The following is a 21,472-nucleotide window of genomic DNA, read 5'->3' on the forward strand; positions in this document are numbered from 1 at the left end:
AAAGACTGCAGGATCACTCTGCCTTTCCTGCACATCCCAATGGTTGACCCAGAAAACAGGGCTGCCACCATGCTAGTAACAAAGATGTAATGTAACCATATAACAAAGCTCGCAGACCAGAACTCCTTACTAAAGGAGAAAAATACCACAACACGCGTGGCAGTGCAGCTTTCAGAAAGCAAACAAATCACACACAGATTTTGGACTCCACAAAAGAGGTGGTTTTCGTTGAGGCTGCCCTACTCATACTTTGGATTTAATGGCTATTTTCATTGGCATTTCCTTTCTAGAAGACCAGGATGATGGGAAATTTAGTTTTTTAAATGGCTGTGAAAATAAACAGTATGAAAAGAGACTTCATGATATGAGTCTCCTTGTCATAAAAACAAGCTCTAGTGTACTCCAGCTCAACCTAGCAGGGGCAGCACACCGGGCCACTCAGAGGAACTGAAATTGATTCACACGCAGATCAATAACCTCAAAGAATAACATGACCACTACAAATAGAAAAAACATTGAGAACAACAGACCATACGTCTCTACAATTGGAACAATTTCAACATATAAACAACATACTGACACAAAACACACAACTGCAACCAGGAAATAATTAACACAGACCCACACACACACTTTCTCACTCTTTCTTCACCAGCCGCGCCTGAAACTAACTACCGATGACACACAGCCTGGCCACATGAGAAAGCAAGTACAGGCATGACCTTTCCCAACAACATTGTAGCAGTGCACCATCTACTTCTTTTTCTAGTCATTGCCCATATCCGCCATCGGGTGGGTAGCACGCCACATAATGCAATTTGAAGAAATCACCAAAAGTACTGAAGCCAGGGCACATATCTTAGCTTATGATGAAGATGAACGCCAACGAACCTACTCGCTGATTGAGGAAGACATTAGCCCCACCTCTACTATTCGCAATAAAGAGCAATGCATAAAGCAACTACTTTACCTTTCCAAACGCCACATAAATCAGAAGCTCCACGCGAGCACATTACTTAAAACTCAGAATCCCTCGCGGGTTACGGATAGCCTTGAAACCCTCCCTGTGTAAGAATTCTAAATAATTTAATGATAAATGGAACGGGATACTGAATAAATGTAGTCTCGACTTGATTCTACTTATCGTGGAAGAACTAGCTGGCATACTTAAAGAGCTTGAACAAGAAATTAAAGAAATCGATAAAGAACTGAAAGACATGCTGACACCCGAGGACCTCACGAGTACCCTCGAGGATCTTAAAACCATTCTTGACAAACATCAAAAAGAAATTAACGAGCGGAAAATAAGAAAATTCCGAAGAGACACGCTTGATTACAAGCTGGATGAAGTGTATTCTTGGGCTGATGTCTATGCCCAAAGACGCCGCAACAGACCTCCTAATACACAGACTGACACATCATCATCTGAAAGTGATTCTACATACCGCCCACCGCGTAAAACTTCGATTCCTACACTCCCACCAAGCAATGATCAGGCCAGCACGTCCGCCACCGGACAGGAACAACCACCTGCGGTTCATTTTTTAGAATCAGGCCCAGAAACCATCGAAGACTCCGGAGTAGCCAGAACAAAAGAAAAAGAAAAGAGCCTTCCAAACACACGGAGTACAGTCTCCAAGAAGGATCCCAAACCAAAAAAGAACACCTAGTCATCAACATTTCTGACACCGTTATCCCCTCACATCAAATAGATCTACTTGAGAAAGGCACGTCATTTATCCCATTGGCGCATACCAACTTACTTGAACTTGAAGTGAGCACCTTCAAGTTTACCAGGAAACTTAAATTACGCCATTGTTTCGACAATACTTTACCTCCCACCACCAAAGCCAAAGATGATGAACTTAGAGGCCTACGACCTCCTAGTACATGTTAAAATCTGGTTTGCGATGTCAACATTATCGGCGCCATCTTGTCCCCTTTCAGACTCACGCTCACTTACAACAGCAGCCATCTTTTTGAAAACCATGGTCTCTCTGCCCACTGCCAATAGCCAGCGCGTCTCTCCCCCTCACCCCCCGGCCTCGCAAGCATCCCCCGCGCCCCGACAGCCCCCGGTCTCTCCTGCCTGGGCCATAAACGCACCTCCAACGCGACCCTGCCTCCGAGCCACATCCCGCGCTGAACCCTCTCACTCTTTCATCTCATTAATAGAACAGGCCCTTTTTGATAACCTCTTCTTCCCTGCCCGATTGTCCGGCCTGATCCCAGGCCATCACCTAGCCCAACAGATACAGTTTATTGCCCCCTACAGTAGGACCTCGCCTCACATCAAAGGAGCGGGGATTAATCAATGCCTTCACACCCCTAGATCCGACCGATCGCCCGCATTCCTGTTCCCAGCGGAATGTCCAGCTGCGCGATAGCCATCATGCTGAGATTTGGGTGGGGACCCCTACTGTAGATATGTGTGAGAACGGGCCTGAACCGGGGATTCCAAAGATGCCTTTTTCGTACTTCAAAGCAATACCACGGATGTCATAAATGTAATAAAGCCATAAACTTGTGTATAAGAGGCCAGGCCTCAGAGATGCGGTTAGAGCACCTCGAGAAGATACCCTGTTGTCCGATTTGACGTGTTCTGCTCCGTCGGAATAAACTCCTGTTTCCCGCCTTCCAGTCTCCAGCGCCTGCCTCTTCATTTGGTAACCTTGAGTTGGGTGAGAGGCGGCTATCGCCAGGCAAACGTTGAAAAGGGGTAATCGATCTGACCTGCTTGCGCCCTTTTTCCACAATTGGCGTCCCAAACGTGGGGCCCATCAGCGACACGTGGATCCAGTGGGAGAGGTCCCAACGACAGTGTGAACGACTGCAACGATCGGGAAAGAGCTCCTGCCCCATAGACCCTCGTCTGGCAGCCGATCATCCGAACTTCACCGGTTCCGAGCAGACCTCTCTCGAGTGATCTACGGTCCTGACTGGGAACCATCAGGAGTGCCACAGCAATTACGGAGAATAGAGGACGATCAGGCGCTGGAAGCGGAAGACGAGAAACTATCCATGCGGTCCGGGTAAGGTCGTGTAACACGACGAATTGCGAATTGATTGTTTGATTGTCTTGGAAAATACTAGTATTACGCATTTGATTGTTTGGTTCTGAGAGATTCTCTGTCTACAAACGGGGAAGGATAGGAGTATTCTCCCTTTGCAGATAGTGAAGGGTAGGTAGCGCAGGCTTTTGCCCCCGTTGTAACCCGTCGCGCCTACCTCCCTCTCCATTGATTGATTGTTTGTTCGAGCATTAACTGTTCGAAATTGGTTCTTTGAAAGGATCTTCTCTGCCTACAAACGGGGAGGAACAGGAATTTCCCTCTCTCTTTGCAGATAGTGAAGGGTAGGTAGCGCAGGCTTTTGCCCCCGTTGTAATCCGTTGCGCCTATTTTTCCTCATACGATTGATTGATTGTTTGTCCGAACATTGACTGTTTGGAATTAGTTCTCTCTTTGGGTATTCCCTATTTGCGAATACTGTAGAATAGAAATATTCTGCCTAGTCTTCGCAAAGTAGTGAAGGATAGGTAGTGCAGACTTTTGTCCCCATTGTAACCCGTCATGCCTATCTTCTCCCCATTGTTCAGTAGTTGGTTCAGCCCGGACCGCTTATTAGAGGTGGATCATCCGGCTCCTCTGGAAGGCACCCCTAATAAGGATATGTTTTTAAAGTATGGACTAGTCGCCGTAGCTTTTAGTAAGTTATGGCATAAATATACTAAAAAGGATCAGGAAAGTCAGTGGCCACTGATAGGATCCTTCGATGATACTAAAATAAGCGTACTAGAAACAGCCCTTCGTAACCATAAAACAACGCCCACTATGCTTGATAGTTTTGACATGTGGCGCAAAGAAACAGAACAGCGAAAGAAAAGAAATGAAGTCAGACTAGAAAAAGAATTACGAAAAGCAGCTCATTTAGCCGCGAACAAGTTGAAAGAAGAAATAAAAGAAAGAGAGGAAGCTAAACTAAAACAAGAATCTGAAACATCAAGCCAGTGTCCCGTTAGAACGCCCGCCACGCTTTACCCTGAGCTACCTTCGAAGCAGCGAGCGAACGATGATCTACTGCTAGGTCCCCCGATCATCTACATGCCCCCTCCATACGCCCCTTCCCAACCCCTAATGCAACGCACGCAATCCCCAATCACAGATGAGAGCGGTACCAGAGCCTCGTTCCTCACGGCCTCCGCACCGGCCGAGCCCCTTGTACTCAGCGCAGCGCAAGCAGCAACAGTAGATGACCCCGACACTGAGAAGAAAGACTCCGCTAGATTAAATCGATTGAGTAAGAATGAACGAGCAGGGATTGATAAAATCGTAAAGACGCTAGTGGAACGGAAAGAAAGCGAAGATTACGTAACAGATATATGCAATTCATATGCCAATAACCACAAACGACACTTTGTTACACGTTTCTGTTACCACACCCTTAATGCTTATGAAGATCGGTACCAAGCCAAAGGTCCTGAAAGCCTAACGACTCTGTATAGAAAAGTCGACATTGGAGACGGAGGTGAGTGTGATGTGACGGACCTCTTCATGCGCACGCTTGAAGTCTCCCGCCACCTCACTGAACAAAGATTAGAAGCTAGCACCACGACCCCTGTAGCGACTGTACCTCAAACCGAGGGAACTAACACCATGATGCCGATAAGAGAAGCAGCTCCTTATTGGGTCCCCTCACGAGGACAGGGAACACACGACGATATTAACCACCAAGATGCGAGGGGGAGGGTAATGTACAACTGGGTCTACCAACCCTGGGATCGGCAAGACATCCTGACTTTTCGAAAGTCCTTGCCTGATCTACGAAAGAACCCCACTGCCTTCTACACAGAATTAGGTACCGCCTTGGGGTCGACGATTATGACCCTAGCGGACATCGACTTGTTTTTCGGGCTATGTCTACCAGCTGATGTGTGGAAGCTAATCCGGAATGTCGACCAACTTGAGCTGTTCGGACATACCTGGTTACAACTCGATGGCATAGACAAGCAACGAGAGCCCGGACAGAAACCTTTGAAATCAATTCTAGACCTGCCAGACAAAATCGTACAAAAACTCAAAACCATAGTCCCAGAAAAGAAGGTGGACTGGTCGATAGTAACGGCCTGCTGCCAGAAACCCCAGGAAGACGTATCAGAATACTTTTCCAGGTCCGAAACGGTGTTCTCCGATTACAGTGGCCAGGACATGACCTCTGCAACCGGACATCACTTATTCGTCCAGAATTACGTAAAGGGCCTGACTCCAGAAGTCTCGCAGAAACTGCAGACTAGTGAAAGTAGTCGGGCTGCCTCCAAACCCGCGGCTATCCTTCAGATGGCTCAATACTACGAACGACAAAAGAATGAGAACGACAAAGCGACTGAGAGAAAGAAAAAGGACTTGAAAGAACGAGTAATGATCGCTCAATTGCAAGGAGCGACGATAGGTAGGGAACCGTACAAAGGACACTACCAGTCGACTGCCCCTAGAAATCCACCCCCTAAAGACCGTACCCCCGCGCCCTATGCTGGACGGACAGACATTGACGACAACCAGTGTGCGTTCTGCAAGGGATTTGGGCACTGGAAGTCCCAGTGTCCGGTCCTGTTAGATATGTACAAAAATAGAGACACAAAAGACGTAGCGGATGGGCCGAAAAATAGAGGACAGGGAAGAGGGCACACAAACGACGCTAGCAATGACAGACCAGGCAGACCGAACACTTTTGACCGCCCCCGACAGAACCAATGCCAGCAGGCTGACTGTGACGATGCCCGCGACTTCGCATAGGACTGCCAAGGGCAAGGGAGGGATCCAGTCGAGCTCTATGTTGACCAGCAAGGTCCTTATGTCACCGCTAAGGTCCTAGGTACGAAGTCTCCATTTCTGGTAGACACTGGCGCGACATATAGTGCGTTATCTAAACGACTGATTCCAAGGGCACCCTTGTCTGGCTCACACATAACATCAATAGGTTTTGATGGAACGCCCTCCACTAATCCCTTGTCCGCGCCGATCTCCTTCGACTTGGACAGTAACCCCACTGACACGACGTTTCTGCTTTCCTCCAACACCCCCTATGCCATTATGGGACTTGACTTACTGAAGCATTTCCGAGCTACTATTAGGTGTTCACAGGACGGAGTTCGAGTCATTCTGTACGATAACCCGACTCTGCTCAGACCTTATCCCTTACGACACATGTTCTCCATCTCTGACGCTGACTCATCCTTACTCGACTCTCTACCTCTGTATCTGTGGGCCAAAACTGACGCTGACGTAGGACGCATGATGATTGACCCTGTGCACATAACTGTTCGCCAAGATGCGATACTCCCAAAACTCCCACAGTATCGGATATCGCCCGAAGGTGAGAAGGCATTGGTAAAGATAATTCAGTCCTTGGTAGAGGCAGGAGTGGTAGAGGAAGTAGTCAGCAATATTTGCAACAGCCCTATCCTACCCATTGTAAAGAAGCAGGGTGAGGGAGATGAGAAAGCGTACCGCTTACCAAACCCTTCTCTCTCTACACTCACGAAAGGGAGGGATGCGCTTTGTCTGTCCTGACTCAAACCATCAGCCCCAAGCAACGACCATGTGCCTATTTCTCTGCCACTCTTGATCCCGTAGCGAGAGCCTTGCCTGCCTGCCTTCGAGCCGTAGCTGCCACTGCTGTCTCTATCCGACAAAGTGAGGGGATCGTACTCTCGAATTCCCTCACAGTATTAGTGCCCCATGCTGTTGACACCCTCCTGAACCAAACTAAGACGCAACACCTGACTAGCGCACGACTGACTGGATACGAACTGACTCTGCTTGCACCCCACATCACGCTGAAAAGATGCACCATGCTGAACCCAGCCACCTTGTTGCCTCTGCCCGAAAATGACCCAAATGTCCCCCCTATACATGACGGTGTGACCCTCACAGACGAACAGACTAGGAGTAGAGTTGACCTCCGAGACACTGCCTTCCCAAACCCTGACGGAGAACTATGGGTAGACGGCTCTTGCATTAAACTCCCCGACGGCACCACCTCAGCTGCCTATGCAGTTACCACAGCCCGAACTGTAGTTGAAACCGCCCGCATCACGCAACGATCCGCACAGGCGGCAGAACTGATTGCCCTCACGCGAGCATGTATCCTAGAAAAGGGGACGACAGCAAACATTTACACGGACAGCCAGTATGCCTTCGGGGTGGTTCATCATTTTGGGCTATTATGGAAGGAGAGGGGATTTCTGACATCTCATGGCACACCCATCCTGCACGGAGATCTAGTCTCCGCTCTGACTGAAGCGGTTCTCCTCCCCAAACGACTTGCCGTAATCAAATGCCAAGCACACAAAAAGGTGACAGACATCATTGGACAGGGAAATGCACTGGCCGACATCACTGCCCGAACCACAGCTGAGAATAGGACGACGACTCACATGTACGTGACTAGGTCACAAGCAGAAAAATGGACGGACGCTAGGGAAACTATTAGGGACTTCCAAATGGCCAGCTCACCACATGAATTGACTGAATGGGCACAGGTGGGATTAAAAGACGATGAAGGCTGCTGGCGGACAAAAGACACGAAAAAATGGTTGCTACCCAACTCGTATCTGATCCCCATACTGACTATGGCCCATTCCCCTGCACACATAGGATCTGCCCCTATGACCGAACTTGTCTCCCGAGTTTGGCATAACGATAGAATTGCAGACTCAGCCAAACGATTAGTCCAGCAATGTCTAGTCTGCCTGCAACACAACCCTGGGAAAGGAACTGTCGTACCCCGGGGAGGGTTTGGGGTCCCCAACCATCCATTTGAAGTCCTACAGATGGACTATATCCAATTAGAGAGATGTCAAGGACTGAAGTATGTACTTGTTGTTGTATGCGCTTTTAGCAAATGGGTGGAAGCCTACCCGACGCGTGACAACACTGCCATTGCCACTGCAAAAGTACTACTGAAAGAGTTCTTCCCTCGCTACGGCCTTTGTCGTATTTTATGGAGTGACAATGGCCCCCATTTCGTAGCCGAGGTTATCCAGCTTATCCTGAAGGGGCTGGGGGTACGACAGAAATTCCACGCAGTTTTTCACCCCCAATCAGCTGGACTGGTCGAGCGACACAACGCCACATTGAAACTAAAACTGGAAAAAATAGTGGCTACCACAGGACTAAAATGGCCAGACGCTCTTCCCCTGGCATTGCTGTCAATGCGTTCCACCCCCACCAAACACCACTTGACCCCTTACGAGGTCGTTTTTGGCCGACCCATGAGTATCTGGTCTGCACCCAAACCGACATCTATTCACGACGTCCAGGACGTCCTAATGTCTGACTATCTGTATAACCTAACTAAAACGCTGTCTGTTATTCATCATCAGGTGCTGCAGGCCATCCCCGATGCTTCCAGGGGCCCCTGACATACCATCCAGCCTGGAGATTTCGTCCTAATTCGGAACTTCCAGCGGGAGAAGAGTCTGGAACCCCGCTGGACGGGCCCCTGGCAAGTTTTGATCACCACCCGAACAGCTCTTCGAGCGCAATTGGCTGCACGCACACCACTGCAAGAAGGTCTCGTCGAATCTGACAACAACCGAAGGCGTGACCACGCAAGAAGAGCTCCTGAACAAAGATCGACCATCCCTGAGCTGCTACCCGGAAACAGACGCGCTTGAACTGGCAACATATCCCGACCCCACTGTGCCATCCAGAGAAGGGTACAACCTGCGACGAAAGGAGGGAGCTTCGGCTAAATAGACCACTGACTAAGTTTATATTCTCAGAGCGGTGGCCTAACGCTACTAAGGTCGCCAGGAGAGAAGCCAAATGAAGTTTGTGGTTCTGCCCACTACCGAGCCCCCTTGAAGATGATGGAAGCGCCCGATACGAAGATGATGGAAGCACCCGACTTGAAGATGGTGGAAGCGACCGGATATCCAAAGACCCACTACAGGAACCCAAAGACTGACAAAATGCACAGTTCAAAGACTATTGCCTTCTTTGTTACCCTTCTCTTCTGTCTTATCCTCATGACCACCCTCTGGATCTTGGAAGAAACCTCACCAGCACAAGAGACACTTCTAGCCACTGTACTACCTGTCACCGTGAAGGAACACCACCTGATCTCTCTCTCACCTCAACTCCGAGAAAGACGTAAGGAGTTTTGGAATAACTCCTTCGTACAACTTTTGCACCAGCACAACCTTGCCGCCAATGCCACCAACTGCTGGATCTGCGGGTTGCTTACGCATGCCACTGGTCATTCCATCCCTTTCATCCCCTCACCATTCTCTGTTCATGGCTCCTGCCTCGCCTGGTTGATTCTCCTGCAAGAGAGCTACAGAGATAAGACAATCTCCAGCGAAACCATGTCGCACTTTTATCAAGGGGTCTGGCTGAACGAAACAAAAAAAACAACTGCACCCTTTTGCCCACTGACGACCAACACCTCTGTTCACTTGGACATCCCAGCCAAAGAGCGTGTCGAAATGCAGATGTTCAACAACCCGGCCAGACCTACCTTCTCCTACCTCCGGAAACGAACAGCAGCCACCCTGACTGTGGCCCTATCTGTTGTCAATATCTCGGGCCTTGTATGCATCAAAGGCCTCGGGACACAATTTGTAGGTCACAGTGCCTGCAACATCACCAGAACCTTGGACACTACTGACCCACCCTCTTTTGTCACTTCTCCAAACATGTACTTTGTCTGCAGTACGAAAGCCTACACCTGGCTCCCAAAAGGCTGGGGAGGTACCTGCTATATTGCCTTCATCCTTCCTCCGACCTATGTGGCATCTGCAAACCACCACCGACAAAAACGAGAGAGAGACATTGAACAAGCCGACTCTGTCGGAGCAGAGTTCCTGGACGCAATGAAGGGACTTGTTCCACTCTGGGGTCCAATGGCAAACAGCCGTGCCATCCGACATTTGACCCAGGCAGTTAAAACAACCATGAACATTACAGCTGGCATCCTCACAAAAAACACGGCCGAGCTTCAAGCGGTCCGCTTGGTGGCCCTTCAGAACCGCCTTGTTCTAGATGTGGTTCTAGCAGATCGTGGAGGGGCATGCCGCATCATAGGGTCTAGCTGCTGCACCTATATACCGGACAATTCACCCTCAGTGTACAAAGCCATTGAACATCTCCACAGACTTTCCTCAGAAGTCCACCAAGAACAAGAAGAATGCTCGCTTGGCGGATGGTTCTGGAGTACTGTAAAGAACTGGGGGTGGAGGTTGTTTACAATTATACTGATACCCGTTGTTGTGTTATGTGGGTTCTGCCTAGGAATTCAATGCCTGCCGCCTTTGTGCTCACTATGTGCAAACTGTATCTGCCCAAAGACTCTGGACTTTGACAAGGAACGCATGAGAGCATTGTACGACGTCGAGGTTGAGGATTTAATGAAGATCGATATCGACTAGACCAAATGGCTAGATATGTTGAAAAGGGAGGACTGTTAAAATCTGGTTTGCGATGTCAACATTATCGGCGCCATCTTGTCCCCTTTCAGACTCACACTCACTTACAACAGCAGCCATCTTTTTGAAAACCATGGTCTCTCTGCCCACTGCCAATAGCCAGCGCGTCTCTCCCCCTCACCCCCCGGCCTCGCAAGCATCCCCCGCGCCCCGACAGCCCCCGGTCTCTCCTGCCTGGGCCATAAACGCACCTCCAACGCGACCCTGCCTCCGAGCCACATCCCGCGCTGAACCCTCTCACTCTTTCATCTCATTCATAGAACAGGCCCTTTTTGATAACCTCTTCTTCCCTGCCCGATTGTCCGGCCTGATCCCAGGCCATCACCTAGCCCAACAGATACAGTTTATTGCCCCCTACAGTAGGACCTCGCCTCACATCAAAGGAGCGGGGATTAATCAATGCCTTCACACCCCTAGATCCGACCGATCGCCCGCATTCCTGTTCCCAGCGGAATGTCCAGCTGCGCGATAGCCATCATGCTGAGATTTGGGTGGGGACCCCTACTGTAGATATGTGTGAGAACGGGCCTGAACCGGGGATTCCAAAGATGCCTTTTTCGTACTTCAAAGCAATACCACGGATGTCATAAATGTAATAAAGCCATAAACTTGTGTATAAGAGGCCAGGCCTCAGAGATGCGGTTAGAGCACCTCGAGAAGATACCCTGTTGTCCGATTTGACGTGTTCTGCTCCGTCGGAATAAACTCCTGTTTCCCGCCTTCCAGTCTCCAGCGCCTGCCTCTTCATTTGGTAACCTTGAGTTGGGTGAGAGGCGGCTATCGCCAGGCAAACGTTGAAAAGGGGTAATCGATCTGACCTGCTTGCGCCCTTTTTCCACAATTGGCGTCCCAAACGTGGGGCCCATCAGCGACACGTGGATCCAGTGGGAGAGGTCCCAACGACAGTGTGAACGACTGCAACGATCGGGAAAGAGCTCCTGCCCCATAGACCCTCGTCTGGCAGCCGATCATCCGAACTTCACCGGTTCCGAGCAGACCTCTCTCGAGTGATCTACGGTCCTGACTGGGAACCATCAGGAGTGCCACAGCAATTACGGAGAATAGAGGACGATCAGGCGCTGGAAGCGGAAGACGAGAAACTATCCATGCGGTCCGGGTAAGGTCGTGTAACACGACGAATTGCGAATTGATTGTTTGATTGTCTTGGAAAATACTAGTATTACGCATTTGATTGTTTGGTTCTGAGAGATTCTCTGTCTACAAACGGGGAAGGATAGGAGTATTCTCCCTTTGCAGATAGTGAAGGGTAGGTAGCGCAGGCTTTTGCCCCCGTTGTAACCCGTCGCGCCTACCTCCCTCTCCATTGATTGATTGTTTGTTCGAGCATTAACTGTTCGAAATTGGTTCTTTGAAAGGATCTTCTCTGCCTACAAACGGGGAGGAACAGGAATTTCCCTCTCTCTTTGCAGATAGTGAAGGGTAGGTAGCGCAGGCTTTTGCCCCCGTTGTAATCCGTTGCGCCTATTTTTCCTCATACGATTGATTGATTGTTTGTCCGAACATTGACTGTTTGGAATTAGTTCTCTCTTTGGGTATTCCCTATTTGCGAATACTGTAGAATAGAAATATTCTGCCTAGTCTTCGCAAAGTAGTGAAGGATAGGTAGTGCAGACTTTTGTCCCCATTGTAACCCGTCATGCCTATCTTCTCCCCATTGTTCAGTAGTTGGTTCAGCCCGGACCGCTTATTAGAGGTGGATCATCCGGCTCCTCTGGAAGGCACCCCTAATAAGGATATGTTTTTAAAGTATGGACTAGTCGCCGTAGCTTTTAGTAAGTTATGGCATAAATATACTAAAAAGGATCAGGAAAGTCAGTGGCCACTGATAGGATCCTTCGATGATACTAAAATAAGCGTACTAGAAACAGCCCTTCGTAACCATAAAACAACGCCCACTATGCTTGATAGTTTTGACATGTGGCGCAAAGAAACAGAACAGCGAAAGAAAAGAAATGAAGTCAGACTAGAAAAAGAATTACGAAAAGCAGCTCATTTAGCCGCGAACAAGTTGAAAGAAGAAATAAAAGAAAGAGAGGAAGCTAAACTAAAACAAGAATCTGAAACATCAAGCCAGTGTCCCGTTAGAACGCCCGCCACGCTTTACCCTGAGCTACCTTCGAAGCAGCGAGCGAACGATGATCTACTGCTAGGTCCCCCGATCATCTACATGCCCCCTCCATACGCCCCTTCCCAACCCCTAATGCAACGCACGCAATCCCCAATCACAGATGAGAGCGGTACCAGAGCCTCGTTCCTCACGGCCTCCGCACCGGCCGAGCCCCTTGTACTCAGCGCAGCGCAAGCAGCAACAGTAGATGACCCCGACACTGAGAAGAAAGACTCCGCTAGATTAAATCGATTGAGTAAGAATGAACGAGCAGGGATTGATAAAATCGTAAAGACGCTAGTGGAACGGAAAGAAAGCGAAGATTACGTAACAGATATATGCAATTCATATGCCAATAACCACAAACGACACTTTGTTACACGTTTCTGTTACCACACCCTTAATGCTTATGAAGATCGGTACCAAGCCAAAGGTCCTGAAAGCCTAACGACTCTGTATAGAAAAGTCGACATTGGAGACGGAGGTGAGTGTGATGTGACGGACCTCTTCATGCGCACGCTTGAAGTCTCCCGCCACCTCACTGAACAAAGATTAGAAGCTAGCACCACGACCCCTGTAGCGACTGTACCTCAAACCGAGGGAACTAACACCATGATGCCGATAAGAGAAGCAGCTCCTTATTGGGTCCCCTCACGAGGACAGGGAACACACGACGATATTAACCACCAAGATGCGAGGGGGAGGGTAATGTACAACTGGGTCTACCAACCCTGGGATCGGCAAGACATCCTGACTTTTCGAAAGTCCTTGCCTGATCTACGAAAGAACCCCACTGCCTTCTACACAGAATTAGGTACCGCCTTGGGGTCGACGATTATGACCCTAGCGGACATCGACTTGTTTTTCGGGCTATGTCTACCAGCTGATGTGTGGAAGCTAATCCGGAATGTCGACCAACTTGAGCTGTTCGGACATACCTGGTTACAACTCGATGGCATAGACAAGCAACGAGAGCCCGGACAGAAACCTTTGAAATCAATTCTAGACCTGCCAGACAAAATCGTACAAAAACTCAAAACCATAGTCCCAGAAAAGAAGGTGGACTGGTCGATAGTAACGGCCTGCTGCCAGAAACCCCAGGAAGACGTATCAGAATACTTTTCCAGGTCCGAAACGGTGTTCTCCGATTACAGTGGCCAGGACATGACCTCTGCAACCGGACATCACTTATTCGTCCAGAATTACGTAAAGGGCCTGACTCCAGAAGTCTCGCAGAAACTGCAGACTAGTGAAAGTAGTCGGGCTGCCTCCAAACCCGCGGCTATCCTTCAGATGGCTCAATACTACGAACGACAAAAGAATGAGAACGACAAAGCGACTGAGAGAAAGAAAAAGGACTTGAAAGAACGAGTAATGATCGCTCAATTGCAAGGAGCGACGATAGGTAGGGAACCGTACAAAGGACACTACCAGTCGACTGCCCCTAGAAATCCACCCCCTAAAGACCGTACCCCCGCGCCCTATGCTGGACGGACAGACATTGACGACAACCAGTGTGCGTTCTGCAAGGGATTTGGGCACTGGAAGTCCCAGTGTCCGGTCCTGTTAGATATGTACAAAAATAGAGACACAAAAGACGTAGCGGATGGGCCGAAAAATAGAGGACAGGGAAGAGGGCACACAAACGACGCTAGCAATGACAGACCAGGCAGACCGAACACTTTTGACCGCCCCCGACAGAACCAATGCCAGCAGGCTGACTGTGACGATGCCCGCGACTTCGCATAGGACTGCCAAGGGCAAGGGAGGGATCCAGTCGAGCTCTATGTTGACCAGCAAGGTCCTTATGTCACCGCTAAGGTCCTAGGTACGAAGTCTCCATTTCTGGTAGACACTGGCGCGACATATAGTGCGTTATCTAAACGACTGATTCCAAGGGCACCCTTGTCTGGCTCACACATAACATCAATAGGTTTTGATGGAACGCCCTCCACTAATCCCTTGTCCGCGCCGATCTCCTTCGACTTGGACAGTAACCCCACTGACACGACGTTTCTGCTTTCCTCCAACACCCCCTATGCCATTATGGGACTTGACTTACTGAAGCATTTCCGAGCTACTATTAGGTGTTCACAGGACGGAGTTCGAGTCATTCTGTACGATAACCCGACTCTGCTCAGACCTTATCCCTTACGACACATGTTCTCCATCTCTGACGCTGACTCATCCTTACTCGACTCTCTACCTCTGTATCTGTGGGCCAAAACTGACGCTGACGTAGGACGCATGATGATTGACCCTGTGCACATAACTGTTCGCCAAGATGCGATACTCCCAAAACTCCCACAGTATCGGATATCGCCCGAAGGTGAGAAGGCATTGGTAAAGATAATTCAGTCCTTGGTAGAGGCAGGAGTGGTAGAGGAAGTAGTCAGCAATATTTGCAACAGCCCTATCCTACCCATTGTAAAGAAGCAGGGTGAGGGAGATGAGAAAGCGTACCGCTTACCAAACCCTTCTCTCTCTACACTCACGAAAGGGAGGGATGCGCTTTGTCTGTCCTGACTCAAACCATCAGCCCCAAGCAACGACCATGTGCCTATTTCTCTGCCACTCTTGATCCCGTAGCGAGAGCCTTGCCTGCCTGCCTTCGAGCCGTAGCTGCCACTGCTGTCTCTATCCGACAAAGTGAGGGGATCGTACTCTCGAATTCCCTCACAGTATTAGTGCCCCATGCTGTTGACACCCTCCTGAACCAAACTAAGACGCAACACCTGACTAGCGCACGACTGACTGGATACGAACTGACTCTGCTTGCACCCCACATCACGCTGAAAAGATGCACCATGCTGAACCCAGCCACCTTGTTGCCTCTGCCCGAAAATGACCCAAATGTCCCCCCTATACATGACGGTGTGACCCTCACAGACGAACAGACTAGGAGTAGAGTTGACCTCCGAGACACTGCCTTCCCAAACCCTGACGGAGAACTATGGGTAGACGGCTCTTGCATTAAACTCCCCGACGGCACCACCTCAGCTGCCTATGCAGTTACCACAGCCCGAACTGTAGTTGAAACCGCCCGCATCACGCAACGATCCGCACAGGCGGCAGAACTGATTGCCCTCACGCGAGCATGTATCCTAGAAAAGGGGACGACAGCAAACATTTACACGGACAGCCAGTATGCCTTCGGGGTGGTTCATCATTTTGGGCTATTATGGAAGGAGAGGGGATTTCTGACATCTCATGGCACACCCATCCTGCACGGAGATCTAGTCTCCGCTCTGACTGAAGCGGTTCTCCTCCCCAAACGACTTGCCGTAATCAAATGCCAAGCACACAAAAAGGTGACAGACATCATTGGACAGGGAAATGCACTGGCCGACATCACTGCCCGAACCACAGCTGAGAATAGGACGACGACTCACATGTACGTGACTAGGTCACAAGCAGAAAAATGGACGGACGCTAGGGAAACTATTAGGGACTTCCAAATGGCCAGCTCACCACATGAATTGACTGAATGGGCACAGGTGGGATTAAAAGACGATGAAGGCTGCTGGCGGACAAAAGACACGAAAAAATGGTTGCTACCCAACTCGTATCTGATCCCCATACTGACTATGGCCCATTCCCCTGCACACATAGGATCTGCCCCTATGACCGAACTTGTCTCCCGAGTTTGGCATAACGATAGAATTGCAGACTCAGCCAAACGATTAGTCCAGCAATGTCTAGTCTGCCTGCAACACAACCCTGGGAAAGGAACTGTCGTACCCCGGGGAGGGTTTGGGGTCCCCAACCATCCATTTGAAGTCCTACAGATGGACTATATCCAATTAGAGAGATGTCAAGGACTGAAGTATGTACTTGTTGTTGTATGCGCTTTTAGCAAATGGGTGGAAGCCTACCCGACGCGTGACAACACTGCCATTGCCACTGCAAAAGTACTACTGAAAGAGTTCTTCCCTCGCTACGGCCTTTGTCGTATTTTATGGAGTGACAATGGCCCCCATTTCGTAGCCGAGGTTATCCAGCTTATCCTGAAGGGGCTGGGGGTACGACAGAAATTCCACGCAGTTTTTCACCCCCAATCAGCTGGACTGGTCGAGCGACACAACGCCACATTGAAACTAAAACTGGAAAAAATAGTGGCTACCACAGGACTAAAATGGCCAGACGCTCTTCCCCTGGCATTGCTGTCAATGCGTTCCACCCCCACCAAACACCACTTGACCCCTTACGAGGTCGTTTTTGGCCGACCCATGAGTATCTGGTCTGCACCCAAACCGACATCTATTCACGACGTCCAGGACGTCCTAATGTCTGACTATCTGTATAACCTAACTAAAACGCTGTCTGTTATTCATCATCAGGTGCTGCAGGCCATCCCCGATGCTTCCAGGGGCCCCTGACATACCATCCAGCCTGGAGATTTCGTCCTAATTCGGAACTTCCAGCGGGAGAAGAGTCTGGAACCCCGCTGGACGGGCCCCTGGCAAGTTTTGATCACCACCCGAACAGCTCTTCGAGCGCAATTGGCTGCACGCACACCACTGCAAGAAGGTCTCGTCGAATCTGACAACAACCGAAGGCGTGACCACGCAAGAAGAGCTCCTGAACAAAGATCGACCATCCCTGAGCTGCTACCCGGAAACAGACGCGCTTGAACTGGCAACATATCCCGACCCCACTGTGCCATCCAGAGAAGGGTACAACCTGCGACGAAAGGAGGGAGCTTCGGCTAAATAGACCACTGACTAAGTTTATATTCTCAGAGCGGTGGCCTAACGCTACTAAGGTCGCCAGGAGAGAAGCCAAATGAAGTTTGTGGTTCTGCCCACTACCGAGCCCCCTTGAAGATGATGGAAGCGCCCGATACGAAGATGATGGAAGCACCCGACTTGAAGATGGTGGAAGCGACCGGATATCCAAAGACCCACTACAGGAACCCAAAGACTGACAAAATGCACAGTTCAAAGACTATTGCCTTCTTTGTTACCCTTCTCTTCTGTCTTATCCTCATGACCACCCTCTGGATCTTGGAAGAAACCTCACCAGCACAAGAGACACTTCTAGCCACTGTACTACCTGTCACCGTGAAGGAACACCACCTGATCTCTCTCTCACCTCAACTCCGAGAAAGACGTAAGGAGTTTTGGAATAACTCCTTCGTACAACTTTTGCACCAGCACAACCTTGCCGCCAATGCCACCAACTGCTGGATCTGCGGGTTGCTTACGCATGCCACTGGTCATTCCATCCCTTTCATCCCCTCACCATTCTCTGTTCATGGCTCCTGCCTCGCCTGGTTGATTCTCCTGCAAGAGAGCTACAGAGATAAGACAATCTCCAGCGAAACCATGTCGCACTTTTATCAAGGGGTCTGGCTGAACGAAACAAAAAAAACAACTGCACCCTTTTGCCCACTGACGACCAACACCTCTGTTCACTTGGACATCCCAGCCAAAGAGCGTGTCGAAATGCAGATGTTCAACAACCCGGCCAGACCTACCTTCTCCTACCTCCGGAAACGAACAGCAGCCACCCTGACTGTGGCCCTATCTGTTGTCAATATCTCGGGCCTTGTATGCATCAAAGGCCTCGGGACACAATTTGTAGGTCACAGTGCCTGCAACATCACCAGAACCTTGGACACTACTGACCCACCCTCTTTTGTCACTTCTCCAAACATGTACTTTGTCTGCAGTACGAAAGCCTACACCTGGCTCCCAAAAGGCTGGGGAGGTACCTGCTATATTGCCTTCATCCTTCCTCCGACCTATGTGGCATCTGCAAACCACCACCGACAAAAACGAGAGAGAGACATTGAACAAGCCGACTCTGTCGGAGCAGAGTTCCTGGACGCAATGAAGGGACTTGTTCCACTCTGGGGTCCAATGGCAAACAGCCGTGCCATCCGACATTTGACCCAGGCAGTTAAAACAACCATGAACATTACAGCTGGCATCCTCACAAATAACACGGCCGAGCTTCAAGCGGTCCGCTTGGTGGCCCTTCAGAACCGCCTTGTTCTAGATGTGGTTCTAGCAGATCGTGGAGGGGCATGCCGCATCATAGGGTCTAGCTGCTGCACCTATATACCGGACAATTCACCCTCAGTGTACAAAGCCATTGAACATCTCCACAGACTTTCCTCAGAAGTCCACCAAGAACAAGAAGAATGCTCGCTTGGCGGATGGTTCTGGAGTACTGTAAAGAACTGGGGGTGGAGGTTGTTTACAATTATACTGATACCCGTTGTTGTGTTATGTGGGTTCTGCCTAGGAATTCAATGCCTGCCGCCTTTGTGCTCACTATGTGCAAACTGTATCTGCCCAAAGACTCTGGACTTTGACAAGGAACGCATGAGAGCATTGTACGACGTCGAGGTTGAGGATTTAATGAAGATCGATATCGACTAGACCAAATGGCTAGATATGTTGAAAAGGGAGGACTGTTAAAATCTGGTTTGCGATGTCAACATTATCGGCGCCATCTTGTCCCCTTTCAGACTCACACTCACTTACAACAGCAGCCATCTTTTTGAAAACCATGGTCTCTCTGCCCACTGCCAATAGCCAGCGCGTCTCTCCCCCTCACCCCCCGGCCTCGCAAGCATCCCCCGCGCCCCGACAGCCCCCGGTCTCTCCTGCCTGGGCCATAAACGCACCTCCAACGCGACCCTGCCTCCGAGCCACATCCCGCGCTGAACCCTCTCACTCTTTCATCTCATTCATAGAACAGGCCCTTTTTGATAACCTCTTCTTCCCTGCCCGATTGTCCGGCCTGATCCCAGGCCATCACCTAGCCCAACAGATACAGTTTATTGCCCCCTACAGTAGGACCTCGCCTCACATCAAAGGAGCGGGGATTAATCAATGCCTTCACACCCCTAGATCCGACCGATCGCCCGCATTCCTGTTCCCAGCGGAATGTCCAGCTGCGCGATAGCCATCATGCTGAGATTTGGGTGGGGACCCCTACTGTAGATATGTGTGAGAACGGGCCTGAACCGGGGATTCCAAAGATGCCTTTTTCGTACTTCAAAGCAATACCACGGATGTCATAAATGTAATAAAGCCATAAACTTGTGTATAAGAGGCCAGGCCTCAGAGATGCGGTTAGAGCACCTCGAGAAGATACCCTGTTGTCTGATTTGACGTGTTCTGCTCCGTCGGAATAAACTCCTGTTTCCCGCCTTCCAGTCTCCAGCGCCTGCCTCTTCATTTGGTAACCTTGAGTTGGGTGAGAGGCGGCTATCGCCGGGCAAACGTTGAAAAGGGGTAATCGATCTGACCTGCTTGCGCCCTTTTTCCACATACATACCAAACCCCCAGCAGCCATAAGTGCATCGATTTATTCGAAAACTTAGTACGCAATGACTTGTCCAGAATCAACTTTAAAAGAACATCGAAACACCAAAATCTCACCACCAAGGATCGAGATACTCTCTAATCTCTGGCGAATAATCCACAAATCAGGTGTGTTAAAGCCGACAAGGGAGGAGCTCTTGTAATTCTTAACACTACCATGTACACTCAACGACTACTTGAACATATACAGGACACCACGGTCTATATGCTACTCGACAACAACCCGACCAGGGAGTTTCAGAACATCTTGCAAAACATAGTGACTACAGCATACCGAGCTGGCATCATTGAAGACCGCACCAAGAACTACCTATTACAAGAACACCCCATGTGCCCGAAAATACATAAAAATCTCCAAAACCCTCCCTTCAGGCCGATTGTTTCAACAAAAGGATCTATACATGAACCCACTGGCAAGTTTATCAACAAATATCTCCAACCATTGGTCATCAAAACTACCAGTCACATCAAAGACACCACAGACTTTTTACTCAAACTATCCAAAATTCAAATCAACGCCAATGACTCGCTCATACTATGTACAGCTGACGTCAGCTCCCTATATACATCGATACCCCATCAGGGGGGCATCGATGCTATTGAACAAGCCCTTCTCAACAGCGACATTGATGTGCAAATGCAATCCTTCCTCATGGAGCTTATGGTTTATACCTTATATCACAGCTACTTCCAACAAGACAACAAATGGTACCTCCAGCTATCTGGCATGGCTATGGGAAACTGCGCTGCTCCCACATATGCTAACATCTACATGGAAAATTTTGAAAATCTCCACATATACATGAACCCTACCTTCCATGACAAAATCAAAATGTACGTCAGATACATAGACGATCTGTTTTTAATTTGGATGGACACCAAAGAGTCTCTCAGTCGTGCACTAAATGAATTAAATATCAAGGATGAACGCATCAAACTCACCTGGCAAATAAGTGACACAGAAATAACATTCTTAGACGTCAACATCAAAATCACCCAGAATGGACTAACTACCGACCTCCACAGAAAAAGTACCGACAGGAATAACACCTTACACTACACTAGTTTCCACCAGGGCTCACTAAAGAAACATCTACCGTTCTCCCAAATGTTGCGTGTCAAACGCATAGTTTCAGATGAACAGACTTTGGACACCCGCATCAAGGAAATGCATGACCGCTTCCTGGATAGAGGCTACCCTGAACACATTCTCAAGGAGGCTCAAACTCGAGTGGCTAAGATCACCAGACAGGAAAGCCTGTCTAAAACTACCAAAAATGTGGAACAACGCATGGTTCTAGTCTCCAAATTTTCATCGGCAAGTACTATCTACAAAATAATCATACTTAAACATTGGCCGATCCTACAAATGGAACCCGATTTCCGGGACATTTTTCAGAGTCCCCCCCTATTCGCTTACACCAGAAGTAAGAACATTGAAGAAATTCTCTCTAAACCCACACCTACATCCAAACATCATAGAGGAACTCAGCCATGCTTAAACTGCAACCATTG

The sequence above is a fragment of the Lissotriton helveticus genome, chromosome 2_1 (assembly GCF_964261635.1).
Source record: "Lissotriton helveticus chromosome 2_1, aLisHel1.1, whole genome shotgun sequence".
Taxonomy (NCBI): domain Eukaryota; kingdom Metazoa; phylum Chordata; class Amphibia; order Caudata; family Salamandridae; genus Lissotriton; species Lissotriton helveticus.